Here is a 10933-nt window from a genome sequence, read left to right on the forward strand (position 1 = left end):
TGACAGAGAATCTGCTCTTCCTCCGCATTTGGGGCCAGGGCTGCCAGCCCATACCCTGGCACAAACATTTATAAGAAAGTGCACCAAAAAAGCAAGATTTTTCAATTTTCTTTATACCAATGTCCGCCCCCTCCTGCTGACTTCCTATTTTTCTAGCTCACCAAATGGTGGCTTATTACGAGGCCAACATAATGTTGAGAGAGAATCTCACCCTATTCCAATGCCAACCTATCTTATGCATTGTCGTCAGTTAACTTAAATTATGGCTTTCCAAGCATAAAGGCCAACATCTAATTAGCATTTGTGACTCATTAATAATGTAAACATATATCCCCCAAAGTGTCTCCTGACCTCAACTACAAATATAAAAAAGGCAGAATTGAGCACTTTCCAAATCCAGAATTGATAATTCCTAATTGATAATTACAATTCCTAACAATGCAATTCTCTTACTTTTCATTTATATTAATGATACTTATGATGATACTTATCACCACAGGTTCCAAAGACACACACACACACACACACACACACACACACACACACACACACGTGCCATTGATATCTAGTTATCTATCCTTGCTTCCAAGTTGCTTCTAAACAAGATGAAACACAGAACATAAAAACATAGAAAAGTAGAAAACCCACAGCACAATACAGGCCCTTTAGCCCACAATGCTGTGCTGAACATGTACTTACTTTAGAAATTACCTTGGGCTACCCATAGGCCTCTATTTTTCTAAGCTCCATGGACCAATCCAGGAGCCTCTTAAAAGACCCTATTGTATCCGATTATTATGGGATCCTGGACATTTCAGTGCTTATCTATTAATTCACTCTCCTGACAATCTGCCTGCTTCCTAACCAGATTAATTTATGCCTTCAATTCCATAAGCTTTAATTTGGGTAAAACTCTCATGAGAGACTTTCTCAAATGACTTCTGGGAGGCTGTTTAAATAATATCACTATGCTTTTGACTGCTCACTACTTGGGTTAACCCTTCAAAAATTTCAATCAGGTTCATCAAGCTTGAATGACCCTTTACAAATTCTGACAGATTCTCTCTGATAAGCCACAAATGTAATGCATTTAATGGCTGTAACCAAATGATTTCCAAAAATTGATGGCTGCAAAATCCTCAGTGTTTCTGACTACTCTCACCAAGCTTACTTAAATAGCACTGTGGCATGCAACATTTTCTAACCAATAGGCTTGACCAGTGAATTGAGAGGACTTTTTCAAATTATAGATAGTCCATGTGCAATATGTTCATGTATCTTTTTAAAACCTTATTCCAAATGTAAACAGTTTGATCCTAGGAATTCGCCTCTCTTCAGAACTATAATCATTTTATTGCCAGTAGTTGAAACATACTGGAATTGATTGTGGCTCAGTGCCCAGCATAAAACACAGGACAATACCGTAACAGACACACAACACCAACTGACAATTTTGGGAAAAAAAATTGCAAATAGCCATGAGCTTTCAACAGTTAGCAGAATAGTCATGTGCGCAAATATCAATAATCAAACTTAAATTAATGTGAAATATAAAAGAATTAAAACCCGAAAATGTATTTGTTGTCCTGAGTGTGTACTTATCCCCAGGCTACAAAAGGTATAATTACTAAATTTGCTGACCCAGGAAAATAAGTTGTGGAGGGCAAAGGGAGACTACAATGGAAAAAAGATGCTAGAAAGTTAGCAAAGACCTGGCAAATGGAGTATAATGGTGAAAACATCTATTTTGGCAAGAAATATGAAGAAACGTTATCTAAGTGGTGAGAGATGGAAGGATCTGGATATTCTGATGTTTTATCTGCAAAAAGTTAGATTACAAGTACAGCAACTAATTAAGAAAGTTAACAATATTCTTGTTTATTTGTGCTGGGGAACTGAACACAAATGTCTACCTCACTTTTGCTCCAGCTAGATAAAGCATTAGCAAGACCAATCTGAAATGCTATGTACAGTAGTGGTCTGCTTATTTAACAATGGATGTGAATGCACTCGACGCAGTTCAAAGATGGCTTAGTAACCTAATGCCTGGAATGAACGAGGACTGGACTTGCATCTACCAAAGTGTGGGAGTGGGATTTTAATTGAAACATATACTGTAAATACTCGAATAATCCTGATAGACAGGATATGAGGAGAGTGCTTCTGCATGTATGATACTCTACAATCAAGAATTAGTGTTTTTAATTAAGGGATTCCCCCATCCAAACTTGACTGAATTCCCTTGTCCACTCTACCCATGTGATCCTGTGGTACCAAGGACTGCTACCTCTGACTCCCACCTAATGCCCCCCAACTCACAAGTAACCTGCCTTTTCTCCTACCTGACAAACCTGAAAACAACACCTAAAGAGAACCCTTCTATCTCAGCTTAAGGGCTAAACCCACTCCTTGGCCAAGTGTCCAGCTTATCCTACCATAATACTGGACTTAAATAGAAATAAACCTGGATAAAGTACTCAGTTAGGTTGACCTATCACCACAGAGCCCAAACCAACCCGAATGTAGAAAACAGATCTGACCCAACTCTGACAAACTCACTCAGCTCAGGTCAAGTGGCTAGGCTCCAAGTGATGTGATTCTGTAAACACTTGCTGACTACACTACAAAGAATTACTTTATTTAATTGGGCCCCTGAAATGGGATCTCAAACATTTCACGTTCTCCTTCAATTAAAATTCATTCTGGTCTATGGAGTCCAACAGAAAGCACTTCATTTCAGTTAAAAGCTGTTCATTAAAGATACCCTTGAGGAAATTGGTAAAAACTATTACTGCAATGTTTTAGGTAGCAGGTATTACTGTAGAAGAGTACTGTGATGATTATTGAATTAAAAGCTGCCCGATTAATGAAACAGAGTTGTCAAATGGGTCCCTCCATACCACAAATGTTGCATACAGGGAACACGATATGTGGCACTGTGCAATAATCTTACACACACATATAGAGCAATGGTGCCTAAAACTGAAATAATTTTATGTATTGCACTGTACAGCTGACATACATGAGTGATGATAAACCCGATTCTGATAGGGGTCTCTATTGTGGACTGGGAGTAGGAAGGGGACAGCGAGAGTGGAATCATGGTTAGGAAAATGGGAAGAGAGAGGGGAGGGAGTGGGAAGCAGCAGAGAGACATTCTGTAATGATCAATAAACCAATTGTTTGAAATCAAATGACCTTGCCTGGTGTCTCAGGACCGGTGCCTGTGCCAACCTGCCCCTCCCCTCCCACCCTCCACCCCACCCCACCCCCATTTTAATCCAGCTTCCTTTGCTCCAAGCACCTATCTGATCTGCTATATTCCTTTCTTTCTTTTTAAATCTTTTTATTAATTTTTAAGCAAACATAAATGAAACATGAATACAAAGTGTTTGAGAGTACATAGTTGATAGTTTAAGTAGACATTCAAATATATAATAATCAATACATATAGCCTCCCAAACTCATAGTATTTATGAACAAAAGAAATAAAAAGAAAAAAACCCCAAAAAAAAGAGAAAAAACACTAACCAACATGGGCTATTGCATAATGTTAGATACATACAGCAGTGCCAATAACTCCGAACCTCCATCCAAATAATTAAGGATAATAAAAGTGAGGTTTAGGAAAAGACAATTTAACTCATATGAAAATGATGAATAAATGGTCTCCAAGTTTCTTCAAATTTGACTGAAGGATCAAAAACAACACTTCTAATTTTTTCTAAGCTCAAACAAGAGATAGTTTGTGAAAACCACTGAAATATAGTTGGATTAATTTCTTTCCAATTCAATAAAATAGATCTTCTAGCCATTAACGTAACAAATGTAATCATTCATCGAGATGAAGAAGATAAACGACTATTATCCACCATTGGTAAACCAAAAATTGCAGTAATAGGATGCGGTTGGAAATTGATATTCGGAACTCTTGAAATACTAAAAATATCTTTCCAGTAATTTTGCAGACTATATTCCAAATGATGAAGTGACGTCTGTTTTAATCACCAACATTTTACATCCGTAGCAAAGAATTTCACGAGTAATTGGCAGAAATGCTGTCATATACTGTTAATCTTCAAATAATGCCTCCCCTCTTTGTAGAATAACCTTCAATTAATAACCTTAGATAGCAATTATCCTGACGAGATCACAAGACAAACACTTGCTGCACCCATATTAATGGCACAGCCTTCATTAAGGTGAAGCACTGTATTCCGCTTTTGGCATTCAGTGTTGTGACAGTGAAGATCCTTCATCCCTCTCCCAACAATTTGTAAAAGCCTCCTTCGCTGAAGAGCCCCTTTTATTGCAGCAAAGTGCCTTGCTCATTTTTCACACCGACTCTTCTTCAGGAAATTGCCAAAATCTGTCAAATCAATTTTGTTCTTTGACCCAGGTATTAGAAATGGAAGAAACGTTTGCTAATCCATTGAGGTACCGAGGTCGGCCAGCTTCACTATTTCAACCACAAGCAAGTGCTGAAATTTAATTTTCATTCATATCATCAAATGCTAATTCAACTTTGTCCATAAACTAATTACCTCTTGCCATGACAGGTGTTTCATCAGATTTTGGATTACTGATTTCTACGGAGACAATTTCAGTTTCAATACATTTTATTAGATAAAGGTGCCGCAGGTAACCTCTAGATTTGACAGCTGAGTTACAATGAATGGAAGGATGAAATATAATGTATTCTTGGCATGTAAATTAGATTAGCTAGTTTAAAAACATAAGAAATAGGAGCAGGAGTCGGCCATTTGGCCCATCGAGTCTAATCCGCCATTCAATAAGATCAATGGAGATCTGGCCATGGACTCATCTTCACCTACCTGTCTTCTCGCCATAAACCTTAATCGTTATGCAAAAATCTACCTAACTATGCCTTAAATATATTTAATGAGGTAGTCTGTACAGATTCCCTGGGCAGAGAATTCTATAGATTCACTGTTCACTGGGAAAAGCAGTTTCTCCTCACTCCAAAATCTTGAGGCGATGTCCCCTAGTTCCAGTCTCACTAACCAGTGAACAAGTCTTTCCAGCCTCTATCTTATCTATCCATTTCATAATTTTATATGTGTCTATAAGATCCCCTCTCATTCTTCTAAATTCCAGCAAATATAGTACCGGGATGGAGATAATGTCTCTATCAAGGGAGGTGCCAGGGGCTCCTTCCCTTCGCTAGCCTGAAGATTACCCTTGAGAAAGGTGTTGAACCCGCTTAGCCCCCGATCAGGGTCACGTGGATCCATGGGAGCAGGTGGAGGATGGTCAGATGATCATAGAAACATAGAAAGCCTTCAACACAATACAGGACCTACGGCCCACAAGGTTGTGCCGAACATAGAAATTACTAGGCTTACCCATTGCCCTCTATTTTTCTAAGCTCCATGTACCTATCCAAAAGTCCCTTGAAAGACCCTATCTTATCCACCTCCACCACTGTTGCCAGCAGCCCATTCCATGCACTTATCACTCTCTGAGTAAAAATCTTACCCCTGACATCTCCTCTGTACATTCTCCCCAGCACCTTAAACCTGTGTCCTCTTGTGGCAACCATTTCAGACCTGGGAAAAAGCCTCTGACTATCCACACGATCAATGCCTCTCATTATCTTGTACACCTCTATCAGGTCACCTCTCATCCTCCTTCGCTCCACGGAGAAAAGGCCGAGTTCACTCAACCAAGGCATGCTCCCCAATCTAGGCAACATCCTTGTAAATCTCCTCTGCACCCTTTCTATGGTTTCCACATCCTTCCTTAGTGAGGTGACCAGAACTGAGCACAGTACTCCAAGTGGGGTCTGACCAGGGTTCTATATAGCTGCAACATTACCTCTTGGCTCCTAATTTCAATTCCACGATTGATGAAGGCCAATACACCATACGCCTTCTTAACCACAGTCAACCTGCACAGCTGCTTTGAGTGTTCTATGGACTCAGACCCCAAGATCCCTCTGATTCTCCACACTGCCAAGAATCTTACCATTAATACTATATTCTGCCATCATATTTGACCTACCAAAATGAACCACCTCACACTTATCTGGGTTGAACTCCATCTGCCACTTCTCAGTCCAGTTTTGCATCCTATCAATGTCCTGCTGTAACCTCTGACAGCCCTCCACACTATCCACAACACCTCCAACCTTTGTGTCATCAGCAAACTTACTAACCCATCCCTCCACTTCCTCAACCAGGTCATTTATAAAAATCACAAAGAGTAAGGGTCCCAGGACAGATCCCTGAGGCACTCCACTGGTGACTGACCTCCATGCAGAATATGACCTGTCTACAACCACCCTTTACCTTCTGTGGGCAAGCCAGTTCTGGATCCACAAAGAAATGTCCCCTTGGATCCCATGCCTCCTTACTTTCTCTGTAAGCCTTGCATGGGGTATGTTTTCAAATACCTTTCTGAAATCCATATACACTACATCAACATACACTACTGCTCTTCCTTCATCAATGTGTTTAGCCACATCCTCAGAAAATTCATTCAGGCTCGTAAGGCACGACTTGCCCTTTACAAAGCCATGCTGACTACTCCTAATCATATTATACCTCTCCAAATGTTCATAAATCCTGCCTGTCAGGATCTTCTCCATCAACTTATAAAGCACTGAGGTAAGACTCACTGGTCTATAATTTCTTGGGCTATCTCTACTCCCTTTCGTGAATCAGGGAACAAGATGTGCAACCCTCCAATCCTCCAGACCAGGTTCTTTTCCCAATACCAAATCAAATACAGCCTCTCCTCTTGTAGGCTTATCTACATACTGTGTCAAGAAACCTTCCTGAACACACCTAACAAACTCCACCCCATCTAAACCCTTCGCTCTAGGGAGATGCCAATCGATATTTGGGGAACTAAAATCTCCCATCACAACAACTCTGTTATTATTACACCTTTCCAGGATCTGTTTCCCTATCTGCTCCTCAATATCCCTGGTGTATGCTGGTGTATGTCGCAAGTCCTGGTTATGCGACAACAGGTGATCTCTGAAGAGTATTGATCATGGTTGGGGTCTCCTGTCTTATAAAGACACGGATCAGAAGAAGGTTTTTTTTAAAAAAAAACACAAGCAAACCACTTGTGCAGAAAAATTTGCCAAGAACAATCAAGGTTAAAGACCATGAGCGCCTATGTAATATGGTGCAGCACATAATGATGATGATAATAGTCTCAGGTGATTCAATCTCTCCTCATAGGATAACTCCACTCATCTTCAGAATTAACTGTGTGTACCTCCTCTGCACTGCCTCCAAAGTCAGTATCCTTTCCTCGAATAAGGAGAATGGAACTACATGTGGCGCTCCAGGTGTGGCCTCAACATCATCTTGTTTACTTGCAGCATAATCTCCCTGCTCTTAATTTCAATCCCCCTAGCAAGGAAGGCCAGCATTCCATTTGCCTTCTTGATAACCTATTGCACCTACAATACAACCTTTTGCAACTTCATGCACAAGCATTCCCAAATCCCTCCGCACAACAGCTTGCTACAATCTTTCAACTTGTAATAACATTACAGTGGCCAAAGCAATAAATCAAGAAATATCTCAGGCAAATAAGAAGGGAACAGTTGCTGACATGGGGAACTTTCCCTCGCTTATGATCTGGATGAATCAAGTTGGTTGAGGCAGTTTTGAAGAGGTCTTCATAGAATGCGTCTGTGGTTATTGTTATTTAATTAGGAAGATGAGATAGGGTCAAAACTTACCAAGATTTTACAGTAGTTCCATGTCAAATTGTTGGCAATTGCACACAGCTGCAATCAGGTTGTTACTCAGTCATAAACTCAGAAGTCTTGAATTTGCTGGCCAGATAACAGCCTGTGATTTCTGGGCTGCAGTCCGAGTTCAAATTCTCGTGGAGTCCACTGTAGATTTTGCAGCTGCCTAGTTATTTGATTATATACACAGATGTAGGGGGAAATCACTTGCAGAACCTAGACCAATTTTAAATCTGGAACATGAATGTAAATCCATTCACTGGATTGGAAAAGAACGTTGCGTGAGAAAAGATTTGCACAATTTTGATTCCTTTGTAAATTGGTTGTCAGTCTTTGCTTATGTATCATTTTTTAATAAATTCTATTCTATTTATTTTTCTATAAATGGCTGCAAGAAAATGAATCTCCTGGTAGTATATGGTGTGTATACTTTGACAATAAATTGACTTTGAAGAAAGTACAAGAAAAATCACATTTTGTTTTAATTAGATTTTTCCTTTATATATATTCATACTTCATTATTTTTTAATATTATACATTCACAACTTGATAATTAGCAAAATTAGTCAGACTTTTCATGGTTGGGAATTATTTATTGTGACAGCATTGGGTTTGCTTACTTGAAATTCTAAATTCAAATGAAGACTTTCAAGTTGTCTGTTACATAAACCAAAGCTGGAGAGATGGATTCTAGTTCTTCCATGCTTACTCTATTCCTTATAAGCCTGAACTGCTTTCAACATTATACACCTTTTCTCCCACTTGAGTGTCTTCACAAGTATGTGATATTTCCTCAGATATCACAAACAGTCCAAAAGCATTTTTGGGAAACATAGATCTTGACTAGCTATTATTAATGCTGTAGAGCTAACTTCAGAGTACATAAAACTCTTCCACCTATAAACCCATCAGTATTGTTATGTTGCATGATATTATCCATCTGGTTCTGCAAGCTTTCTTGAACTAAGAAACTTACGAACCAGCTGGTCTGTTTGAAACAACCCATTATCTTATTCTCTACTCTTGAGCAATAATAGAACAGATTCAGTGACTCTTTACAAACAGAGCATCTTCAAAATACAGAGCCTATTTGCAAAGCTATTCTATACAGGGTTTTTTTTAAACTTCAAACTGCTTTCCATCTACATTTCAAGAACTGAAGAATGACTTCCATTTACAACTAAAAGTTAAACAAAGCAATATAGTTGAAAGTTTACTTATGACTGTTTGTGACCTTTCAAATGGCAGCTGCTATTTAGAAAGCAAGCTTAGCAAACATGACATAAAAGCAAATATCTATCACATTAGCTCCCATTATCCACCTTACACCAACCCTCCCTGTACCCACACCATCATCACACACAAGACACACAACACCCCCAAACCTAAGAAGATTGAGGCAACCAAGGCTCCCACCACCCCTCCCCCCCAATCTTAGCTGCATTTCACAGAGGCACCATTGAGACCATCCTGACAAGTTGCATCTCCAACTGATGTGGGAGCAGTTGATCATCGATCCAGAAGTCCTTACAAAGGACTGTGAGAACAGCTGAGAGGATCTTAGAGGTCTCCCTATCAGAACATTTATCAGGAGCGCTGTGTACACAGGGTCCTTAGTATTATTAAGGATCCCACCCATCCATCCAGCAACCTCTTTGACTTTCTACCATCAGACAGGAGACTACGATGCATAAATTCAAGAACAGTTAGAATGAGAAGCTGTTTCATCCCCTGGTCATTAGGTTTCTGAACTCCCTGCCGCATTATATTTGACGTGTTACTGGTTAACCTGTTTTGGACCTTGCAATATTTAATATTAATACACTTTAATTTGTTATTTTTGCATTATTCATCTGTAGATTTTATTCTTACCTTCGTAAGTTATCATGTGATATATTTGTTATGTGTACTACTCTGCTTTACAGCCTGGTTCGAAGAACGATTGTCTCATTTCCATATACATTATATGGTTATATACATTGCCTATACAAAAGGAATCACCCCCCGCCTTGAAAGTTTTCATGTTTATTGTTTTACAACATTGAATCACAATGGATTTAATTTGGCTTTTTTGACACTGATAAACAGAAAAATATTATTTCGTGTTAAAGTCTAAACAGACTTCTACAAAGTAATCTAAATTACAGGTAATTACAAATACACAAAATAATTGATTGCACAAGTACTCACCCCCTTCAAGTCAGTATTTAGTAGATGGACCTTTGATACCAATTACAGCCCTGAGTCTGTGTAGATAGGTCTCTATCAGCTTTGCTCATCTGGATACTGCAATTTTCTCCATTCTTCTTTGCAAAACTGCTCAAGCTCAGTCAGATTGCATGAGGATCATGAGTGAAAAGCTTTTTCAAGTCCAGTCACAAATTCTCAGTTGGATTGAGGTCTGGATTCTGACTCAGCCACTCCAGGACATTAACTCTGTTGTTTTTAAGTCACTCCTGTGTAGCTTTGGCTTTATGCTTGGGGTCATTGTCTTGCTGGAAAACAAATCTTCGCCCAAGTCACAGTTCTCTTGCAGACGGCATCAGGTTTTCCTCCAGGGTTTCCCTGTATTTTGCTGCATTCATTTACCCTCTCCCTTCACAAGCCTTCCAGGGCTTGCTGCAATGAAGCATCCCCACAGCATGATGCAGCCACCACCATGCTTCATGGTAGGGATGTGTTTTTGAAGATGTGTGGTGTTTAGTTTATGCCAAACATAGCATTTTGTCTGATGGCAAAAAAGCTCAGTTTTGGTTTCATCAGACCATAGAACCTTCATCCAGCTGAATTCAGAGTCTTCCACATGCCTTCCAGCAAACTCTAGCTGGGATTTCATGTGAGTTTTTTTTGCCACTCTCCCACTGTAACTAGTGAAGCACCCGGGCCACAGTGGGTGTATGTGCAGTCTCTCCTATCTCAGCCACTGAAGCTTATAACTCCTCTAGAATTGTCATAGATCATAGGTCTCTTGCTGGCCTCTCTCGCAAGTCCCCTTCTTGCATGGTCGCTCAGTTTTTGAACAAGGCCTGATTTACAGCTGTGTCATATTCTTTCTATTTCTTGATGATAGTGTGCTGTCTTTACAACAGTTATTTAGTTTATAATATTTTTGCTTAGTAATTCATTCGATAGTATTTTCTAGTTAGAATTAGAAGTGTTTAAAGTATATTCATTGCATGTAAAATATATCGGCATGCG

The sequence above is a fragment of the Hypanus sabinus genome, chromosome 13, assembly GCF_030144855.1.
Source record: "Hypanus sabinus isolate sHypSab1 chromosome 13, sHypSab1.hap1, whole genome shotgun sequence".
Lineage (NCBI taxonomy): Eukaryota > Metazoa > Chordata > Chondrichthyes > Myliobatiformes > Dasyatidae > Hypanus > Hypanus sabinus.